The 23,288-nt window shown below is 40.0% G+C and overlaps 1 long non-coding RNA gene across 1 annotated transcript; it reads left to right on the top strand.

The window, feature by feature from the left end:
* The first annotated feature begins 903 nt into the window (after positions 1-903).
* Positions 904-20,243, top strand: LOC122647802. The gene is made up of 3 exons (XR_006330974.1): positions 904-915; positions 13,088-13,090; positions 20,168-20,243. It is a non-coding gene; the product is annotated as an uncharacterized LOC122647802 (long non-coding RNA).
* The last annotated feature ends 3,045 nt before the right edge of the window (positions 20,244-23,288 follow it).

Below are 23,288 nucleotides of genomic sequence, written 5' to 3'. Positions count from 1 at the left end.
TAAGCCAAAAGAAAGTCCAACTCACAATCAACTTCACCAAAAGAAGACTTACAGCCTAACATAAATAGTACATAACATGTATTAGACGCTGGAATAAGCCTAGGTCAAAGCTCCAAACAATTAGGACCAAAGCAGAGACAGCAGGGAAGGATCGGATGGAGGCCACCCCTAGGACCGGTCGAACAGTTAGAGGCCTGCAACTCCATCCGGTGGCTGAAACAGTATGGTGGTTTGAGCTATACTTTCATGGATCTTGCCATGCACAGCCATAAAACCAAAAATTGGTAAAGGGGGAAGGAAGAATATATCAATTGGGTCATTCCAACCCAATTGCATGTAGATTTTAGGGCTTTATCTTCACAACCCCCAATTCACAAGGTTTGGACAGAGATGAGTTATAAACTCAGCAAAACCAAAGAAGAAAGGAAGAAATTGAGCAATTTTCAGAATGGTTTAATGGCTTACCTGGATATGAAATGGAGGAGATGGTAGCAGCCCCAACAATTAATCCTTTCCTAGAATTCCTCCTTTCAAGCTCCAAGTGTTCCAAACCCTACTTCTCCTTTCCTTCTTTCACTTCTCTTCTTTCTCTAGAGTAGAATCGGTTCTTGTTAGATAGGGAAATGAATTCCTAAAGCCAAGTCCTCTTTATATAGTTAGTCATACTAAAGCTTGTTTGGTTTGGTCATAATGGAAATAGTTTGGAAAATTGATTCTCTAAACTAATTAAATGACAACTCACTCCCTAATAACTTATAGTTAAGTCCCGGGAATGATGGGTCAAGACATAATTGAGAACCCGGTCGTGTTGGCACACGGGCGGCTCAGACCATATGGGGATGTGGGTCCCACAGGGAAAAATTACATTTCAGCCCATTATACAAGTAAAACACTAGCTTTATATTTACAACAGTAGTTTCTTACCAATGACCCGGCCTAAGAGATTGAGAGGTTTTGCATATGCTCAATCCAGCATGTCTCGCATATAAAACTTATGTGCGGGGTCCCACCAGGTTCTTCAGACTCAATAATGGCTAACTGGGTTGGCTCTTCGGAATCTTCCATAGATGAGTCAAGGGATTGGTCTGTATCTTCGACCGATACAACCCACAGCATTGAGGCATACATGGATATTGAACCAGAATCTGAAATCACACAAGTTCATATGGGCTCAAATTAGATGTGGGTTTCACATAAATAAACTAAAAATCTACTTGGCTGAACAGTTTGAAATCAAAGATTTGAGTCCCTTGAAGTATTTCTTAGGCATTGAAGTATCAAGGACCAAGAGAGGAATCAACATATGTCAACGAAAGTTTGTGCTTGATTTGTTGACAAAGACAGTTATGTCAGGCTGCAAACCAACAAGTTCCTATTGAGCAAAATCATAAACTAGGAGAAGATTATGGTCCTTCCCTTGTTAATACGGGAAAGTACCAGAGGCTAGTTGGGAAGCTTATTTACCTTTCTATGACACGCCCAGATATTTCCTATGCAGTGGGAGTAGTGAGCCAATTTATGCATGCCCTCAAGAGTTGCCATTTAGATGTTGTGTATCGTATTCTTAGATATTTGAAGTCATGCCCAGGAAAAGGACTATTGTATGCCAGGCACAACCACCTAAGAGTAGAAGGTCCTGATGCTGATTAGGCTGGATCCATCACAGACAGGAGGTTTACCTCCGGCTATTGTACCTTTGTGGGAGGTAACTTGGTTACATGGAGAAGCAAAAAAACAGCCGGTTGTAGCTAGATCTAGTGTCGAGGCAGAATTTAGAGCTATGGCTCATGGAGTGTGTGAACTCATATGGTTGAAAAGACTAGTTCAGGAATTGGGGTTTGACACTGAAGGCCCTATGAGACTCTACTGTGACAACAAGGCTGCCATCAGTATTAACCACAATCCAGTATAACATAACAGAACCAAGCACATTGAAGTTGATCGACACTTCATCAAGGAGAAGATAGACTGACTGCATTTGTACTCCTTTTGTATAGACTGGTGATCAACTGACAGACATCTTCACTAAGGCACTTGCCTCTCTTCAGTTTAGTACTCTCCTATGCAAGCTAGGAATGCATGACATTTATTCTCCAGCTTGAGGGGGAGTGTTAGAGTTATTAGACTTTATGTCCTAGGGGTACTTTAGGAACTGGACCTTATCTAGTTCCCTTATTATGTAATTTCTTCTTTTTCTTCTTTTTTACCTTTTACCTCCCTAGGGAGGTTGGATATAATATGTTAACTGTTGTTATTTGAGCAATATAGGTGTGGAGAGAATAATCTCCAACACAACAATTACAACCGAAATAGTTTCTCTTCTTTCTCCTTGTCTCCTTCTTCCTCTCCTCTCTTCCTCTTCCTCCTCCAACTTCTTCTCCTCTTCTTACCTACTTTCCTATCCTAAAATCTAACTCATACAAGTTGGCATACTTATCCTATCCTTAATAATTCTTAGTAATAAAGTGTGGATTACAGTCCTTGTAAAAATAAAAATTATCAGTAATTTCTTGTAAATCTAGAGAATACTTAGTTATTCTAGAAACATATAAATATAGAGAGTACTATTCCTTTGAGTCATCAATGCAGTACAGGTAGGAGATAACCCTCTTGTACAATTCGCACAAACAAATGGAGAACCATAAAGAATTCTGACATTAAGGAAAGGTAGAATAGAGCATGAAAAGAAGCTAGGTAGTTGAATTCATTCAGATGATATGACCTTAGTTCGGCCTAGTTCTAGGGACCGTCACTTGTAGTGATGGTAAAAAACTTGGGCTGACAGCATGAAGATGTTCTTTGAGTATTTGAGAGCAGCCACTTCATGTGAAAAAAAACTGAAGGTTTCATTCCATCCATCTTGGGACCCTGAGAAAGTCGGATTTGCACCGTGGTGCAGCCCTTTTACTTTGGCCTAGTGCTCCTAGTCCCCTTCCTAACATGTTGTAGATTAAGTATGAGAGTAAATTCTTAAGTCTACTTATGTTGGCAAACCTCCTATTTAAAATTTAATTTTTATGTTCTTTTTTGGTGCACATGGCATTGCATAGAGTATTTCAACCAAGAGTTTATTCCATTTGTTCTTAAAAGAAATAATATAAGTGCATCTTGAGCCATTGTAGAGTCTGGCTAGATTTCAATTCATCCTATCTGAGCAGTTCCCAATGGTGATTAACTGTTATAGATTATAGTCTAAATATATGATGTTCTTGAGTCTAAAATGCAGCTATAACTCATTTGTTACAGAAGCAGAGATATGGCCTTAGCCAAGGCTCTGGCACCAGAATAATATGGAGGGTATAGTATAGCAAAAAAATAACTAGTTATGTAAATGAACCACTGCTGCGCTTTCCCGTTGTAACTACTCTTGTTGATGGGGACTAAGAACGATTGCTTTTCATTCTTTCTTTTCTTTTCCGGTGGTTTTGGATTGTAGCTGTGGACCTGTAGTATGTTCAAATTCATCAGGATGGCATGGTTGCCTGGTGGCCTTCTTTGGCTTTAGCCATTGTCTGTTTATTTGGTTTTCTTATGTGGAGGATGATCTCTGTCCATTTGGAAGCCTTCTCTTCTTTGACCTTTGCATTTGCAGAGTTAAAGGCTTCAGTTAGATTGTAGTTGGAAGGGCACTCCTCCACTGTGGGGATCTGGTCTTGCATCTTGTTAATTGTGCTTGTTTTGGGCTCTTATATTAACATCTCGTTTCAATTAAAGATATGCCAATGAGATTGCGCATGGCATTGCCAAGTAATGGATCGATTCTAGTGTCATCAGTTTGTTTCCTCACTTGTTTTGGGTGGCCTTGTCTATGCTTTGGAGCTTGTTTATTTCTTTCCCTATTTCTTTTTTACCTTATTGAATAAAATTCAGTTTTTAACTGGGGAAAAAAGGCTCCTAAATTGAAGCAAATATGTCGTGTGGTTCCCTCGATCTAGTGAGGTTCTTCAGTTCCTCTCTGTTAATAGACTCTAACAAGCATCAAATGAAGAGTCTTACAAAAATGGCCTAAAATGTTCCTAGGTGATGATTCAAATACTGCAATTTTCAGGGGGCTGGTCGAGGACAAACTAAAGATATTGAGGATAAGTCATCAAATTTTGACCTTCAGCTTCAGAAAACAACATACACCCCAGATCGTCCAAGGCTTGGTATTTTTTTTTTTTTTTTGGTGATCAAGAAATATATTAAGAAAGGAGGAAAGAATACATGAGCTCCCGTAAGAGCCAGGGGAGAAAGACGGAGATAGCTAAAACAAATACAAGGCCATGGCCCTCAGCTAGGAGGGGCTCGGTGCAGGGTACAATGAGAAAGGGAAGCCCCAGGAATCACATAGTTCTAGGTTTCCGTTCCAAGCCTGGTTTTGACCAGGATTGAAACTTGGACACTTTTTCCAGCAGTTTCGAGGGCCAAATGTGCAAATTAGGTCCTGAAACTTGTAGGAAACTTTATTTTAGGACCTCTAAACATAATGGAACCCTTAGATTTTTAAAAAAAATTCACCCAAAATGGTAGTTTGACTCTGAACCCTAGGTTGGTAATGTACACTATGCATTCTCTAATATGCCCTATTCCACACAATGTTTAATACTAGAACACATAATTCAAGTGAAACAACTTAAATATGCATTAGGAATGAATAGACACCAAATTATAAACCATTTCATAAATTATACATCAAACATGGTCAAATATATCAGAGCCAACAATACAAGCAACAAGTCACCCCTATGCCCATCCTAGAGTCCTAAACTCCTCGTACCACATCAAGAACCAAGGAGGATCAAAATGACCAGAATGTTGTTGTTGCTGCCGAATCAAGTTATCCTCCGACAATTAAGTATTGTTAGTAGAACAAATTAGAGCTGTAATGCTTGGATGATCAAAGAGAGCCAAGCTCTCTATTTATAATAAAATAGAGTGCTTGGCTCTCTATTTGGTATATATTTTAATTCTTGAGAAGAGCTACAACTTAACTAATTCAATTGGATTTGGAGTGAATTTGATGTCTATGTATCTATCTTTTGGTATATATTTTAATTCTTGAGAAGAGCTACAACCTACAAGCAGCAGTGGGCTGTGACAACAGTTCCATTCTACTTAGAAAAGGATACCTAGCAAATATTTTTTATAATTCGAGAAAAAAATGAAAAAGAAAATGAATAGACCAGAATGCAAAACCTAACAAGGACATTACCATTCCTAAAGCTTAAAAATATTGTCTAACCGTTTAAAAATCACTTTTGAGAACCTTGTTATTAATATTTGTCTTTGCCCGCAGATCAAGCCTTCTATTATAATTGAAGAAATGAATAAGTTGAAGGAAGATACGGTACATAATAGAGAATTGACAAGAACAATACAAACAATAGAGTTCATAAAATCTTACTGGACTGTCTGGAAAACTTCTTTGAGACTTCTTCCTTCACCTTGTCTTTTCCTCTGAAGTTTCTATTTATAGTGGTAGTAAGTATCAATATTCAGCTTTACTTGATTCTTGATTACGTGATAGAAAATTTGAATTCATCCTATTCTTCCAACAACCAGGAGCACCTTTTATATATAAGGGGGGGAATGAACTAGGAGCACCTCTTGGAACTTTAACTTGGGACTTCACCCTCAGTCAACAATTTGGAACCAGCTCACATAATCAGTGATTGGTGAGATTAATTCTAAATTAATTTGTTACCTAATTTTGTCTGTGCCTATTGGAGCCAGCTCACATAATCAGTGATTGTGAGATTAATTCTAAATTAATTTATTACCTAAGAATTGTGTATGTGTGTGTGTTGGTTCCAGCTCACATAATCAGTGATTGGTGAGATTAATTATAAATTAAGTTGTTACCTATTTGTGTGTATGTGTGTTGGATCCAGCTCACATAATCAGTGATTGGTGAGATTAATTATAAATTAGTTTTTTACCTAATTATTGAGTGTGTGTGTTGAATCCAGCTCACATAAACAGTGATTGGTGAGATTAATTATAAATTAATTTGTTACCTATTTGTGTGTATGTGTGTTGGATCCAGCTCACACAATCAATGATTGGTGAGATTAATTATGATTAATTTTTTACCTAATTATTGTGTGTGTGTGTTGGATCCAGCTCACATAATCAGTGATTGGTGAGATTAATTATAAATTAATTTGTTACCTAATTAGTGTGTGTGTGTGTGTGTGTTGGATCCAGCTCACATAATCAGTGAGTGGTGAGATTAATTATAAATTAATTTGTTACCTAGTTGTGTGTGTGTGTATTGGATCCAGCTCATATAATTAGTGATTGTTGAGATTAATTATAAATTAATTTGTTACCTAATTGTGTGTGTGTGTGTATTGGATCCAGCTCACATAATCAGTGATTGAATTATTGTCTGTGTGTTGGGGCCAGCTCACATAATCAATGATTGGTGAGATTAATTATAAATTAATTTGTTACCTAATTTTGTCTCTCTGTGTGTGTAGTGGGCGAACCTTGGCACAACAGTTACGTTGGAAACAGCCTCGCCTGCGAAGCAAGGGGTAAGGCTGCGTACATTTGCCCCTCCCAGACCCTGCAATGGTGGGAGCCTCATGACAAAATCCCCTTATAGAAATTTGGCAAAGATCAAAACAAATAGTGTATATAGAAACTATTTAGTGCATGAGAGAGAGAGAGAGAGAGACCTATTTAGGTAGGATTAAAAATCTAATTATGAGTTCTAAATGTGGTAGATGGGAAGGAAATTTTGGATCATGGCTCTGATTCTTGTAGCTAATTGCTCTTGTGGTTGACCAGAGTGGATTAATTGAATCTTATTTATCTGGTACATGCTCACTATGAGGACTAGCCAAATTTCTATAAATGGATTAATTGAATCTTATTTTCTCACCTCTGTTCTAGTTCTTGTATACGGCAAAGTGACCCAAGGCACTGGAGGGGTGTCTAAGCGCTTAGGCAACAAGGCGCCAACCTAGGTGACCAAGGCGCCCCCAAGTGTTATTTTTTGTTTCCCCCTTTTCTAAAAATATTTTAATGTGCTACAATATGTACCTTATATCATCAAAAATCTACATTAAGCCTTCTCAAGTCATAAAAAATCAACATTAAGCCACATTAAGTCACATCAAGTCATCAAAAATCAATATTAAGCCACATGAAGTCAACAAAAATCAACATAGAACTAGAAGACAACAGAACTGAAGAAGCAAGCTATTGGAAGTTTGAAACAATCAAACATACATTGGTTTATACTGTTCTTAGAAAATATGATCTTATCTATAACTAATTACATTGTTCTTGATTTAGAGAAATGTTCTTGTTCTCTAAGAAGTTTGACTAGTCAGATGATTTTATTTTTACATGAGACTTTTAGTATTACGTAGAGCACAAACCAGCTTTCCAACAAATCCAAGATTGCTTAAATCTGATTTATATTTAAGGGATTATGTTCCGGTCAAAGTTAATTTGGTGGGCGCGAATGCTGTCAAAATGGCTTTAACTGAAAATTATTTTTTAGACATCAAAACAAATGAATATTTTACCGCACTTTTGTTTTTAGCACTGTTTTACCATATTAAGATTTATGGAATTTATAGATTTAAGAACAATGTTTTTTAGCAATGTTTTCCAGTTTTTGTTCTTGACCTGGGGGTTGACTTTTTATCCTTTTGGAATGTGGAATTGCTTGAATGTGGCTTATGAACAATGTGCCCACAGCTTCTTTATTTATAATCAGAGATCAATACAATAAGGGAAATAAAATCACAGCCAAATCACATGTGCAACATGTGCAACATGTGCATAATGAACCTGGACACTTTAATGTATCCGGGTCTGGATCCGGGTCTGGGTCACGGGTAATCCGTGAACATTCAACACTCCCCCTCAAGTTGGTGCATATATATCATGCATGCCCAACTTGCTAATTACAGAAGAAAAGGACTTATGACAAAGACTTTTAGTAAGGACATCTGCTTGTTGATCACTGGACTGCACAAACGGAACACATATAACTCCTTGCTCCAGCTTTTCCTTGATGAATTGCCTATCAACCTCCACATGTTTGGTACGGTCATGCTGGACTGGGTTGTGTGCTATACTAATGGCAGATTTGTTGTCGCAGTAGAGACACATGGGAAGAGTTGTGGAAAGGTATAGGTCATGGAGAAGACCTTGTAAACATAGTAACTCACAAACGGCATGTGCCATGGCCCTGAATTCAGCTTCAACCCTTGATCGAGCAACAACAGATTGCTTCTTGCTCCTCCAAGTGACTAAGTTTCCTCCAACAAAGGTACAATACCCTGATGTAGACCTCCTGTCATCAGGGCAACCAGCCCAGTCAACATCCGTATATGATTCTACTCGAGTACGGTTGTGAGGAGAATATAAAATTCCTTTTCCAGGTGAAGACTTCAAGTACCTTAAGATTCTGTAGGCAGCCTCCAAATGAGAAGAGTAAGGGTCATGCATATATTGACTGACCAAGCTCACGGCAAATGCTATGTTAGGTCGAGTATGAGATAAGTATATCAACCGACCAACTAATCTCTGATAGCTGCCTTTATCAATTGGATTTCCTCCCTTGCTCTTCAGATGAGTATTAGGCTCCAGTGGTGTGTCTGCAGGCTTACATCCTAGCGTTCCTGTTTCACTAAGCAGATCAAGGGTATATTTTTATTGAGACAAAGAGATGCCACATGCTGAGTGGCCAACCTCAATGAGTATTAGGCTCCAATGGTGTGTCTGCAGGCTTACATCCTAGCATTCCTGTTTCACTAAGCAGATCAAGGGTATATTTTTGTTGAGACAGAGAGATGCCACATGCTGAGTGGGCAACCTCAATTCCCAAGAAGTATCTAAGTTTTCCTAGATCCTTTACTTCAAATTCAGTCCCCAGGTACTTCTTCAACCTCTTCACTTCTTCAATATCACTTCCAATTATCACAATGTCATCAACATAGACAATCAACACTGTGATATGCTGCCCCAATTTCTTTATAAATAATGTGTGATCAGCATTACTCTGCTTGTAGCCGTTTGACACCATAGCTTTGTGAAATCTCCCAAACCAAGCTCTTGGTGATTGCTTCAAGCCAAACAATGCTTTCTTTAGATGACAAACTTTTCCCTCAGTCTTTGAAGTAGCAAACCCAGGTGGAATCTCCATGTAGACTTCCTTTTCTAGATCACCATGGAGGAAGGCATTCTTTACGTCTAGTCGCTGAAGTTCCCAACCTTGGTTAACAACACAGGAGATTATCACTCTAACTGTGTTCATCTTCACAACTGGGGCGAATGTTTCTTGGTAATCAATGTCGTGGGTTTGTGTAAACCCTTTTACGACTAATCTGGCCTTGTACCTCTCAACAAACCCATCTACCTTCTGCTTGATGGCAAAGACCCATTTGCAACCAACTGGTTTCTTCTCCGGTGGAAGAGATGTCAATTCCCAGGTTTTGTTCTTTCCCAGAGCATTCATCTCCTCATTCATTGCTTCTTTCCACTTTTGTTCGGCAATAGCCTCCTACCAAGAGTTAGAAATAGAGACAGTGGATAGGGAGGAAACAAATGCTTGAAAGGAAGGAGATAGAGAATCATAAGACACAAAATTAGAGATGGGATGTTGAGTACAACTCCTTTTCGATTTCCTAATAGCAATAGGTAAATCAAGACTAGGATCATAGACAGGCTTACCAGAAGTAGAGTTTGGAGCAGGTTGAGTAGAACTTGGAGCCGGTAGTATAGGTGGAGGTGGGTCAGTGGTGGTAGTCTTTTTGAGCCATGTTCCTCTAGCAAGTGTTTCTTTGTAGTAAGGATATTTTCCAGTCTCCCCCTGAATAATAGGCTGCTCCTGAAGCTCCCCCTGATCCTGATCCTGTTCCTGCCCAGTGATCCCATCTTGAAGCTCTAATTCTGTCGATGGTTCTTCAATAGTTGGAATCTCAACCTCCAATGGTTCTATAAGAGGAGACACATCTTCACTCCTAGACTCCCCTTGAGGAGGTGTAGTGGGTGAAAAATATGCCTCAGATTCACGAAAAACAACGTCCATCATACCAAGCATCCGCCGTGTAGGAGGATGGTAGCACTTATAGCCCTTCTAAGTGGCAGAATATCCCAAGAAAACACATCGAAGACCGCGAGGATCTAGCTTGCCAATGTGGTGATGATTGCGGGCAAAAACTACACACCCAATGTTAAGAAAACAACACCCAGAATGGCGATTTGCAGAAGAAAAAACGAAAAACAGAGAAGAACAAGCAACACACAACACCCGAAATTTACGTGGTTCACCCCCAAGATGGAAGCTACATCCACGGCTGAGCAATAGAACGAATTTCACTATTCTCTGGAAATGTTACAAAACCACTGTCTTACAGCCCTCTCAAAGATAAGAACATTATATAGAGAAGCCCTAACCCGAGGAAGTACAGAAATACCCCTGGACCCAAAAATTGCCAAACCAGACAGGGTCGGACCAAAACAGTAACATATATCCCAAAATATACCGTTCTTCAACGTACGCCATTTTTCGGCAATCCGAGATCGTTTCGAGGCCGAAATGGCCCTTCGAAGATCTCAACCGCACATTCTGGACTAAAATCAGACTTCACTAATAACACTAAAGACCTTTGGACGTACAACAAAGGAGGAATTATCCAGGAGGACTTCAACTGGGCAGCGAGCATCCAAGACCCGAGTAGGCAGGCGATTAATGAGATAGGAGGCAGCAAGCACAACATCTTCCCAAAACCATGTAGGGACATTCATGGTAAACATGAGAGAGCGAGCAACCTCCAAGAGATGGCGGTTTTTTAGCTCAGCAACACCATTTTGAGCTGGTGTGTCAACACACGAGGTCTGAAGGTGGCCGTCCATATACTCCTTTCCATTGTCAGTACGCATAATCTTTACTCAGGCAGCAAATTGAGTTTCGACCATTTTATGAAACAATTGAAAACTAGTCAATACGTCACTCTTTAAATTTATCAAATAAACCCATGTGGTCTGACTAAAGCAGTCAATGAAAGTAACGAACCAACGAAATCCAGAAGTAGACACACAGCGGGCAAGGCCCCACACATCCGAATGAATCATGCCAAAAGGAACTAGTTTTCTTTAATCAGAAATTGGAAAAATTGCTCTAGTTTGTTTAGCAAATATGCAAGCATCACAACTAATATTGTTTGGATTACATTTCTTAATCAAAGATGGAAAATAAAGTAGTTAAAACCCCAAGAGAGGGATGGCCAAGACGATGATGCCAATTATTAAGTTCATCAAGAGCAGAAGCAGAAGTAGAGCCATGTGAAACCAAAGCAGCAGAATTTGTAGAAGACGACCCGTCAAGCACATAGAGACCACCGACCACCTTACCACTACCAATCGTACGACCTGTGTCCAAGTCCTAAAACAAACAGTGAGAAGGAAAAAAGGTGACTTTGCATTTCAAATCCTTAGTAAGACTACTAATAGATAAGAGATTAGTAGAGAATTGAGGAACATACAAGGCAAAGGAAAGACGCATTGAAGGCAAACACTGCACAGTCCCCTTTCCAGAGATAGGGGAAAGGGAACCGTCAGCAACACGAACTTTGGAATTACCAGGTAAAGGAGAATAAGATAAAAACTTAGAAGGTGAACCTGTTATGTGATCAATTGTGCCAGAGTCAATCACCCAGGAGGTGGAATCAACCGAGGAGCAAATACCACTAAAAGGAATACCTGAACCAGAATTCTCGGGCAAGGAAATGGCAGAGGCAGCCGTAGAAGAAGCGGAGGAAGCGTTAGTGTCCAGCTTGGTCATCGAAGTGCAGAGGTGCTACATCTCATCATGAGAAAGAGGGCCAGTCGGATCAGAAAAATGGTCATCAGAAACAGCCTGATTTGCCTGGGAAGAACGATTGGAACCACGTCCCCAGGTCTCTGCTGGACGGTCGTGAAGCTTCCAACAACGGTCCTTTGTTTTACGCTCCCTGCCACAGTAATCACACTTGACCGGAGGCCGATCATTGCTCGGACGATCAGTTCCAGTACTACGGGCAAAATTCCCACGGGTACTAGACTGAGGGCCAGCGAGAAGAGCAGATCGTTCCTGGGTAGCAGGCTGAATCATTGCTGCCCGGCGATCATCTTCAGCAGCAACAAGAGAATATGCTTGTTCCAGAGAGGGAAGAGGGTCTCGATTGAGGACGGAAGCCCGGATCTGATCAAACTCAATATTGAGTCCAGCAAAAAAATAAAAAACTCACAAGTCCTCTTCCCATTTCTGAAATGCAGTAGTATCCACATCACAGGTAGCAGTAAAAGTCCTATAAAAATCCAATTGTTGCCAACTTGGAATAATACTAGGAAAGAGACAACTCGAGTTGCTTGGTCTGAAGAATTTTTTGGCGAAGCTCATACCGAGCAGCAGCATTGCCAACCTTAGAGTATGTATCCTTGGCTGTCTTCCAAATCTTCGCAGCCATGTCAAGAAGCAAATAACGCCCGACGATTTCTTGTTCCATAGAGTTGACAAGGTATGACATGACAAGAAAATTGGAAGTCACCCACTTGTCAAATGCAGAACCAGCCTCAGATGGTTTGGCTACCGTTCCAGTTATATACCCAGAGAGACCACGGGAAATGGAGAATCTTCATATTTTTTGGTTTCTTTGTGCCTAGGTGATACCTTGACAACTATGATGGTTATGTTGTGGGTTACCCTATACCCAAAATGGAGAATCTTCATATTTTTTGGTTTCTTTGTGGGAGCTGAGAGGAGCCAAGGTAATCTACTGCAATGAAAAGGGCAGCTTTTCTGTATATATTTATACACCTCAAGCTCGGGATGCAGTATATCATGCATCCCCTTGGTGGTTTGATAAAAAACTTCTGCATGTCATGCTTCATTCGCCTAAAGTTCTTGCCTAATAAAGAACAAGAGTTTCTTCCTTTATGGATTCAACTTCATAGCATTCCTGAAGATTGCTTATTAGAAGATGTTCGCACTGAGGATTGGTAAGCCTCTTAGTATTCAGCTTAATGTTGAAACTTGAAAGCCTGGGACTCCCTCCTCTATCTGCCAGAGTTAAAGTTTTATTTATGAAACGAAGTGCAGTCTGTACTATGGCTAAGATTAGAAACAGAGCGGGGCATTAAATTTAACTTATTTTCCTTGTACTATGGCTAATATCACCATCATCAGCCATAAGTTTTAAATTGGGATCCATGGGAGTATCTAGAGGTTTAGAACCCAACATCCCTGTCTCTAAAAGAAGATCAAGAACATATTTTCGTTGTAACAGCAAAATCCCTTTCTTCGACTGAGCCACTTCCACATCCAAGAAATACTTCAGCTTTCCCAGATCCTTGGTCTGAAACTTCTGCTGCAAATATACCTTGAAGTCCTCAATACTAGTAGCATCATGTCCTATAATGACTATATCATCTACATAAAGCACAAGAAATATTTTCCCCGCACCAGAACGGTGGAAAAATACTGAATGATCACTACTACACGGTGTCAGCCCAAATTCCAACACAACTTCAGTGAAGTGACCAAACCAAGCCCGAGGGGACTGTTTCAGCCTATACAATGACTTCTTTAGCTTTCAAACCAAACCAGACTCCCCCTGAGCAACAAACCCAGGAGGTTGCTCCATATAAACCTCTTCATGCAAATCCCCATGTCAAAAAGGCATTCTTAACATCTAACTGGTACAAAGGCCAATGATAAGTAGCAGCAAGTGAAATCAAAATGTGAACAGAAGTAAGTTTCGCCACCAGAGAAAATGTATCCAAGTAATCCACACCATATACTTAGGCATGGCCCTTTGCCACAAGACAGGCCTTCAAACGGGCCAAGGATCCATCAGGGTTCACTTTTACCACATATACCCAATGACAACCTATATCAGATTTACATGAGGGTAAGGGAACAAGATCCCAAGTCTGATTTTCCTCCAACGCCAACAATTCCTCATTCATAGCAGCCCTCCAACCAGGACTAGACAATGGAATTAGGAACAGGATGATTTTCAATGGTATTTAACAAGAATGAAAGGTGGAAGACAAACCAACATAGGAAACAAAGTTAGAAATGGGGTGTTGGGTGCAACTCCGAACACCCTTACAATGAGCAATAGGAATATCAAGATCAGAAAAAGGTTCCACAGAAGAAGGTTACCTATTGCAAGATCAGTTGGCAAAGAAGTAGATGGGGCAGAAGTAGTTGAAACGGGGGGAGCTCATACTTTCCATTGGTGACTTTGGAACACAATAGGAGGAGGTGCCGGTGATGAGGCATCCATCCTGTGGAACAGTGTTAACAATAGACTGAACAACATACAAGGGAAGATCATCATCTGATCATCCAACTCAGACACAGTAAAAGAAGAAGCATCATACAGGGTGGATTCGAAGAAGGAAACATCAACAATAACAAAATATTTTTGTAAGTCAAAGGAATAACAGCGATAACCCTTTTGTGTGCGGGAATAGCCAACAAAAAGACACCTAAGAGCTTTAGGGTCTAACTTTGAAACACTAGGACGATAATCCCGAATGAAGCAAACACTACCAAACACCCGTGGTGGTAAAACAAACAAAGGCGTAGAAGGAAATAACAACGAAAAAGGAATACCACCACGTAAAACAAAGGAAGCCATGTGGTTAATAAGGTAACATGCAGTCAAAACAGCATCTGCCCAAAAAAATTTAGGCACTTTCATCTCAAATAAAAGAGACCAAGTGACTTCCATTAAATATCTATTCTTCCTCTCGGCCACACCATTTTGTTGTGAAGTGTCGGCACAAGAGGATTAATGAATTATACCACGTTGAACCATAGATTCAGCAAAGGGAGCAGAAAAATACTCCTTAGAATTATCACTACGAAGAATACGCAAAGAAGTCTGAAATTGTGTATTAACTTCATTCACAAAAGCACAAAAGATGGAAAATAACTCCAAACGATTTTTCATTAAATAAAACCAGGTAACCCTGGAATAGTCATCAACAAAGATAACAAAATAACGAAAACCCAACTTGGATACTACAGGACAAGGACCCCACACATCTGAATAAACTAAAGAAAAAGGTTGGACAAACCGTTTATTGACTCTAGGAGGGTGACTAACATGGTGAAGTTTCCCAAACTGACAGGACTCACAATTCAAACTTGAAAATGACCGAAAACGACTATCTAGAAGCTTCAAACTCTCCAACAAAGGATGACCCAAACGACAATGAATCTGGTAAGGTGACGCTAGACTAGAACACGCCATGGATGAAGTGTCCTCAAGTATATATAGCCCCCCCTGATTTACGACCTCTACCAATCATCTTTTCTTCATCATAAGATCATGAAACACACAAGAGTCGGAGAAAAAGGTTACGGAACAATTATAGGTTTTGGTAAACCTATTAATAGAGAAAAGATTGAAAGGAAAATCATGTAAATAAAGGACGGAAGATAAGGACAAAGAAGATGTAACAGGAATAGTACCAATGCCAGCCACTTTAGCTAAGGAACCATCTGCTAAAATAACACTAGACGATGATTTTTGGAAGGAGGAAATATACCTGAGACACCAGTCATATGATTTGAAACCCCTGAATCAATGATCCAAGGACAATAAGTAGCAGCTGAAAGACATGTAGTGGCAGTTGGAGGCTGGGATGATTGAGAAATCTGAAACTGAGTAAAACAAGCATACTCCTCATCAGACATCTTCACGGTCTTACCCTCAGGCTATGGAGATGTAGAAATAGCATACTCAATAGTAGTAGCAAAGTTGGCAAACTGTTGCTGAGGTGGTTTGCCATGAAATTTCCTACAAAAACATTGGATATGTCTTGGACGACCACAATGATGACAAGTCTTCACCGAATTAAAACTATCTGAAGTGCCTTGAGTACCCAAAGAAGGTGGTTTACCAAAACCAGCCCCACGTCCACGACCACCATTGCTATTACCATGACCACCATTACGAGTCCCACTATTGGGCCCACAGTTTGGTGGAAAAGAGGCCAAAGCCGATGTGTCAACAGGTGTAGTACTCTCACGAGAAACACGTAGAACCCTGGAAAATGTCTTGGATAATGTGGTTACCTTATCACCACTAAGAATTTGGGAACGAACCGAATCAAACTCCTTCCCAAGTCCTCCCAAAAATCCCATGACAGCAAGCTGTTCCCGCTGACTTTGCATTTGCTCCACATTAGAAGTGATCGGAAGTAGAGAATTTAATTCCTCATACATCCTCTTGAAATCAGCAAAGTATTGGGTCAAAGGACGACCCTTTCTATCAGCCCTATAGAACTCTTGAGACAGATCATAAACGCGACAAATGTTGTTCTGTCCAAAGTACAGAATATTAAAGTACTCCCACAACTCCTTAACAGTGTCAACTTGTATTACCAAATCAACAATTTGGTTCTCCATAGAATTCAGCATCTGTCCCAAGATTCTAGCATCAACAGTGTCCCACAATGGGTCATCATCAGGTTTGATCTTGAACAAGTGATCCTGCTGATCACGACAGGTAAGAACCAACTTCACAATTTTCTTCCATTGTAGAAAGTTGGTGATCCCCTCCAATTTCTTTTCAGTGATACGATTGGAGGAGGAAGAGAAAACTTCAGTCATCACAGTCTCTGAAGTCTGAACTATCAACCATTATTCACGGTCCAATCAATGGAGGAAAATTGCAAGAATATATGATGAGAAAATTCTGCAAAAAAATTGATCCTAAAAAATCCAGACAAAAACTGATCTAAAAAGTTTTGGTGATCCACGAAAGATTCTGCTGTCCCAGTAGCTTCCGAAAATCCAGTATTCCAAAAAATCCCAGCCAACAAAAGAGAGTCCAAAACTTCAACTAAAAAAAAATCGACTTCTTACCCTGAAAAAAATCGATCTCAAAAACCCTGTAGGTGCTGCCGATTTTATTCTTCAACTCCCAATGCAATCTTCACTCCATCAATCACCCACAAACACAAAGAGAGACCTGGTTCTTAATTTAGGACATGAACTAGTCTTTAAACAGTCCCAAAAAGCAGCATACGGTGCTGCACCCATTCAAACAAAAGGTAGGAGAAGGCGCAAAGCTTCAACAGTCCACTAACACTTCAATGTTGATAGAAGACTTGAGAAAATATAAGAAGATGATCAAAGAGAGCTGTAACCAGTACCTATAGCTTTGATACCATGTAAATAATATGAAAAAGAAGAGAAAAACAGAGGAGAAACAGAGAAAACCAAGAGGGAGAGACGATGGTGAAAAATTTTTGGGGGAGAAAGATTAAGATTTTCTTCTCCCTCTTTACTTCATTAAATAAATCCCATTAAGGGCATAACAGTAAAATACACAGAAACACAAACAAAACAACTTGATTAAACTACCCCTTTCCTCTTTTCTTCTCTCGGTGAATACTCCATTCTCAATAACAGTCTACTTGGAAGGCCAATCTGCGCACTTATGTCTTTTTCTTCTTATCTTATGTCTTTTTTTTTTTTCCCTTTGAAAACAAGTAATAAGCTTGATTCCATTATGTCTATTTTTTTCTGGGGAGGGACTCCTGATAAACAGAATACTAGTTTTGTTTCTTGGAAAACTCTACGTACCCCTAAATGCTTGGGGGGCTTAGGTTCTCTGAATAAGGCCCTTATTATTAAGCTTTGCTGGAAACTTTTGAACAATTCCTCAAGTTTGTGGTCCTTAATTTTGAAGGTTAAATATTTTCAAAACATACAATTATTGGATGACTGTACACCATCTCCCCTCTTAACCCACCTGGGTCAGGTCATCGGGTGACGGACTCCTTGGTCACCAGTTTGGAACCTCCTTCCTCCCTACCCGAATCCCTTCCGCTAACCAGTAACCACTGCATCTCCTCTGTTGTCTCGGCTCCTACCGGTTTGAATTCCCTTGCCTGCTCCTACAACCAGCGGCACTGTAGCTCCTCCTCGTCTCGAAGTGTCATGTCCCGGCTTCAGGGGACTAAGGTGCAAACTCTCTCCCTGCCCAAATGAATCTCGGTCTTGTGTGGAACACTCGGGGTCTCAATTCCCCTTGTAAACACGCTGCTGTTAGAGCCCATATCCGCCATCATCAATCCACTTTTTGCTGCTTGCTAGAATCTCATGTTAAAGAACCTAATGCTGCCAGGATCTCAAACTTCATTGCTCCCGGTTGTTCTTTCTTATCCAATTATTCCCATCACCCTGATGGCCGTATATGGGTGATGTGGGATCCCTCAAAAATCAAAATCTCCTTGATTTCCTCATCGGCCCAATTCATCCACTTAAGCTTCTCGGACCGTCTAAACCAATTCTCCTTCTTTTTCACTGTTGTCTATGCCTTCAATTGCCCTGTCCAGAGGCTGTCTCTATGGGATGACCTCCGAAACATTGCTGGTCTTATAGGCCCTTTCCCTTGGGGCATTGGTGGAGATTTCAATGTGATCAGATTTGGGTTTGAAAAACAGGGAGGTGACCATTTGGATCTTGACTCTATGTCTGCTTTTAATGACTGTATTGAAGACCTAGGTATGGATGATCTCCGCTGGACTGGTCCTACCTTCTCTTGGAGCAACAAAAGGGCTGGAGTCTCCCGTATTGATTGTCAACTTGATCGAGTTATTGTCAATGAAAACTGGCTTGCTTCCTTTCCCTCTTCCTATGCAATATTTGACACCCCTGGAATATCTGATCATAGCCCCATATCTTTATCTATCCATCCTTACAATTCCTTTGGTCCTAAACCTTTTAAATACTTTGACATGTGGTCCTCTCATCCCACTTTTCTTACCACTGTCAAGGATGCTTGGGACAAGCCTATTCAAGCTTTCTCTTCCCCCCTTCTTGCCTTGGCCAGGAAGCTTAGGAATGTGAAATTTGCTCTCAAAGCCTGGAATTCCAATTCCTTTGGTAATATATCCCAGAATGTTCAGGACTGCAAAGATAAACTTGCTACCATTCAGTTGCAAATCCAAGTGGATAATCTCAATACTCAACTTGCTGCTGATGAAAAAGCTGCTGCCCTTGAGCTATCTTTGCTTCTCTCCCAAGAGGAAAGTTTTTTAAGGCAAAAGTCCAGGATCAAGTGGCTGGAGCTAGGGGACTCTAACTCAGCCTACGTCCACCGCTGTATGAAATCTAGATCCAATTTCAACTCCATTTTACAGTTGGCTGCTCCGGATGGCTCTCCTGTTACTAATGTGAAAGATATCAAAGACATGGCTGTGAATTATTTTAAGGACCTTTTTACTGGCCCTTTGGATGCTGCTGATCAGATTCCTGATAATTTGCTCAACAAGTTCATTCCTAATGAGCTCATTCAGTCCCTTAGTGCCATTCCTCTGGAGGAGGAAATTATTGCTGCTATCCACTCCATCAAGTTGAACCGAGCTCCTGGGTCAGATGGATTTAGTATGGGGTTCTTCTTAGCTACTTGGGATATCATAAAGGATGATCTCATCAAAGCTATTAGAAGTTTTTTCTTCAATCCTAGTCAGATTACAGGGGTGAACCATACTTTTCTTTGCCTCATTCCAAAGAAGGAGGGAGCTTCTATGACGTCGGACTTCAGGCCCATCACCCTTTACAACCTAATTTACAAGTTCATTGCAAAAATCCTTGCTTTCAGGCTCAAGACTGTTGTGGATCTCCTTGTCAGTGATAACCAGTCCGCCTTTATCCCAGGTAGGAAGATATCAGATAATATCCTTCTGTGCAATGAGATAGTTAGAGGTTTTGAGAGAAAGAACCATGCCCCAGCTGCTCTTATGAAGATAGATATTCACAAAGCCTTTGATTCTTTGAGATGGAATTTTATTGCTAAAGTCCTAGCCAAGATGGGGTTTCCTCCGGTCTTCATCCATTGGATTCATTGTTGCATATCTACTCCCAGGTTCTCTGTGCTTGTTAATGGCAGCCCGGCTGGCTATTTTGCTTCTACTGTTGGTGTGCGTCTAGACTGCCCTCTCTCCCTATACCTTTTCACTTTAGCTTTGGAAATCCTCTCCTGGGAAATCCAATTATGCACTGATCAGCAGCTCATCTCCCCCATCCCCAAATGCAAAGCCCTCAAGCTATCTCACCTGGCGTTCGCAGATGACCTCATGATCTAAGGCTTCTATTAGCTCCTTTGAGTCTATCATGCACTGTTTGCAACATTTTCATGCTTTATCGGAGAGGGAATAAGCATCGGCTAACTCTGTGCCAGCAGCCGCGGTAATACAGAGGATGCAAGCATTATCCGAAATGATTGCACGTAAAGCGTCTGTAGGTGGCTTTTCAATTCCGCCATCAAATAAGATAATTGGAATTGCATTTTTTTTCTTTAGTTTATCTTTGAATTTCGAATTCTATCTATATATTTTCTATAGATTTTAATATTTAAAATTTTTATTTATAATTTTATAGTTATTTATATTTATTATATTTAAATTTTTTGGCTCCAGATCAATCTTTCAAAGTCCCTTCTTTTCCTAGTCGGGGTGTCTGATGTGGACAAAGCTGCTTTGAAGGAAAAATGTGGTTTCTCTGTTGGTCAGCTTCCAATTAAATATTTGGGTCTTCCTTTGATCCCGGCCAGATTATCGGCTCATCACTGCACTCCCATGCTGGATCTTATTAGGAAAAGACTTCAACTTTGGAAAGGCAAGCTTCTCTCTTATACCAGTCGCCTGGTGCTTGTCAAGTCTATACTGCAAGCTTCCTACATCTACTGGTCCGGAATTTATGGGTTGCCTCAGTCCACTATCAAATCTTTGGAATCCCTCATGTCTTTTTTCCTTTGGAAAGGAACTGATGCCTCAAGGTTTCTTCGGCCTACTAGTTGGGATTCAGTTTGCCTTCCTTTAGTGGAAGGAGGTTTGGGTATCAGAAGGATTAAGGATGAGAATTTGGCTGGCATCATGAAGTTGATTTGGAAGATTGTGTCTAGGAAGAAAAGTATCTGGGTGGATTGGATCTATTCTGGTCTCCTTCGTTCGGATTCCATTTGGACAGTTCACATAACTTCAGACGCTTCCTAGGTCTGGCACAAAATCCTTGAGTCTCGCTCCTTTGTTCTTGGATCTATCCAATCCCACATTGGTAATGGGAATTCCACCTCCCTATGGTTGGATCATTGGCACCCTATGGGAATTCTCCTTCATCAAGTCAGTCCTAGAACTATTTATGGCTCTAGGCTGCCTAGAAATGCTCTGGTGGCTGATATTTTAAATGCTAATGGATGGGATCCCCCAGGTACCTCAAACCCTGTGCTTACTACTATCTGGAACTTATTTCCCTCTATTCCCAGAAAACCCCTTCTTAGGGATGACTGTGTCACTTGGCTGCCAAATGCTTGGGTAATTTCAGCTCTAAATCTGCTTGGGATCTTGTTCAATCTCGCCAGCCTCTTGTTCCTTGGAGGAAAAACTTATTTGGTTCAAACATCACATCCCCAGGCACTGCTTTACGGTCTGGAGAGTCTTCTCCAACTGCCTCCCAATGCAAGCTTCTCTTCGGCATCGGCACCAAGGATTTAAGTCTCGTCCGTATCGTATCGTCTCGGCCGATACGTCTCGGTATCGGTCGTGGTCGATACGATACAGGCCGAGACGTATCTTTTTTTTTAAATGTAAATGTCTCGATCAGACGAGACGTATCGACCGAGACGCACCGATACGATACGATACGATCGATACTGATCGATACAGCCGAGAGTTTTTAAAAAAATTATTTTATTATATTTAAAAAACGATATGTATCGAGACGTATCGAGTCGTCTCGATATGTATCGAGTCGTCTCGATATGTATCGATATGTATCGACCGATACATACCGATACATATCGAGACGACTCGATACGTCTCGGTATGTATCGTTAACTTAAAAAACACATGGCCATTTCATCATTTTCACCCAAAACTCGATTTCTAGCAGTCCAGGCGGAAAAAGGTCTTCCCACTTTTGAGAAACCCTTCCAAAAACACATTTAAACTTGCTTTTTGGGTAAGATTTCTTGAGGGCTTTCAATTCTTTGCCAAAAACGAACTTAGAGGAGCTGAAATCACATCATTTGGTGGATCTAACAGCCTACATTCGAATTCAAAAGCTGTTCTTGAAGGGTTAGGTAAGTTTTTTGAAAAAAACTTGAATCTTTTGCTTTAATCTTTGATTATTGGTATGTTTTTTGGTATGAATCAAAGAGAATATGTTAAACAAACATAGAAATTGCATTCTTTGTATGCATTTACAAAGATTTGGTTTCAAATCCATGTTTCTTTGACCATTTTTACCCAAAACCAAAAATTCCTTCTTTAAAATGAAATTTTTTTTTTTTTCTTCTTAACTTTAAAACAAATGGTAATGTTTATAAGATATGGAGTACATTATGTATAGATGTATGACATCCCAAGAAGATTATACATTTACCCTAAAATCTGTATTTTATTTTTTTTTGTGGGTATTTTCTGAATTTATAAAATACTTAAAAAAATGTAAAAAATCTGATTTTTCCATCTATACTCTTTCATTATAGTTTGATAAAATGTATAATTGGCTGAAATAGAATCAAAGACTTAGATTCATATATGTAGTACATTATGTCATTTTTTTTAATTATTTAAAAAATTAAATAATGTGTAACTAGTTGTAGAAAATATAAAAATGTTTAAATATTGTTTATGGCAACTTTGCTAGGTAGTAAATAAAAGAAGATGATGCAATGCATGACATGCATCATAATGTGTGTCTATACTTGTATAGTTGTATAAATAATAAATTATTGATGTGTGGATTTGAATATTGTTTAATATATATCTTATATAGTTATCTACTTTTGTTTGGTATTTAGGATGATGCCGCGACAACAAGACATTGGGTGGTCTTATTGTACCAAAATAAACAATAATAGATTGCATACACAAGAACTTCCGTGACACCCAACATCTTGGAGGTGGGGTAACTCGGCAAAAAGAGCACATGGCAGGAGGATATGGAAATGTTTCCAAGTGTACACAACTAGAGTTAAGGGGGCAATGCAAAAACACCTTAGAGATTCCAAAAAAATCCAAGCAAGCACATGATGATGTTGATGCATTGGTGAAAAATTTGATGGAAGATTTTGAAGATTATGAAGGATCGGATATGGAAGCAGAGGAGGACCCGAGTTGGCATTGGCGATGAAACAATCAAGACATGAAGCAAAAGAGCAACAATGGAGAGCCGAGCGATTGATTAGAAGTCAATCAACTCGACCAGCCAGGGCCCGTAGATATTGGTGTTGGCTCCTCTTGTCGTCCATCTCTAAGTAAGGGTAAGC

Source organism: Telopea speciosissima, unplaced genomic scaffold, assembly GCF_018873765.1.
Source record: "Telopea speciosissima isolate NSW1024214 ecotype Mountain lineage unplaced genomic scaffold, Tspe_v1 Tspe_v1.0169, whole genome shotgun sequence".
Classification (NCBI taxonomy): domain Eukaryota; kingdom Viridiplantae; phylum Streptophyta; class Magnoliopsida; order Proteales; family Proteaceae; genus Telopea; species Telopea speciosissima.
Note: the sequence above shows the minus strand (reverse complement) of the source record. Positions and strands in the feature narration are given on the sequence as shown.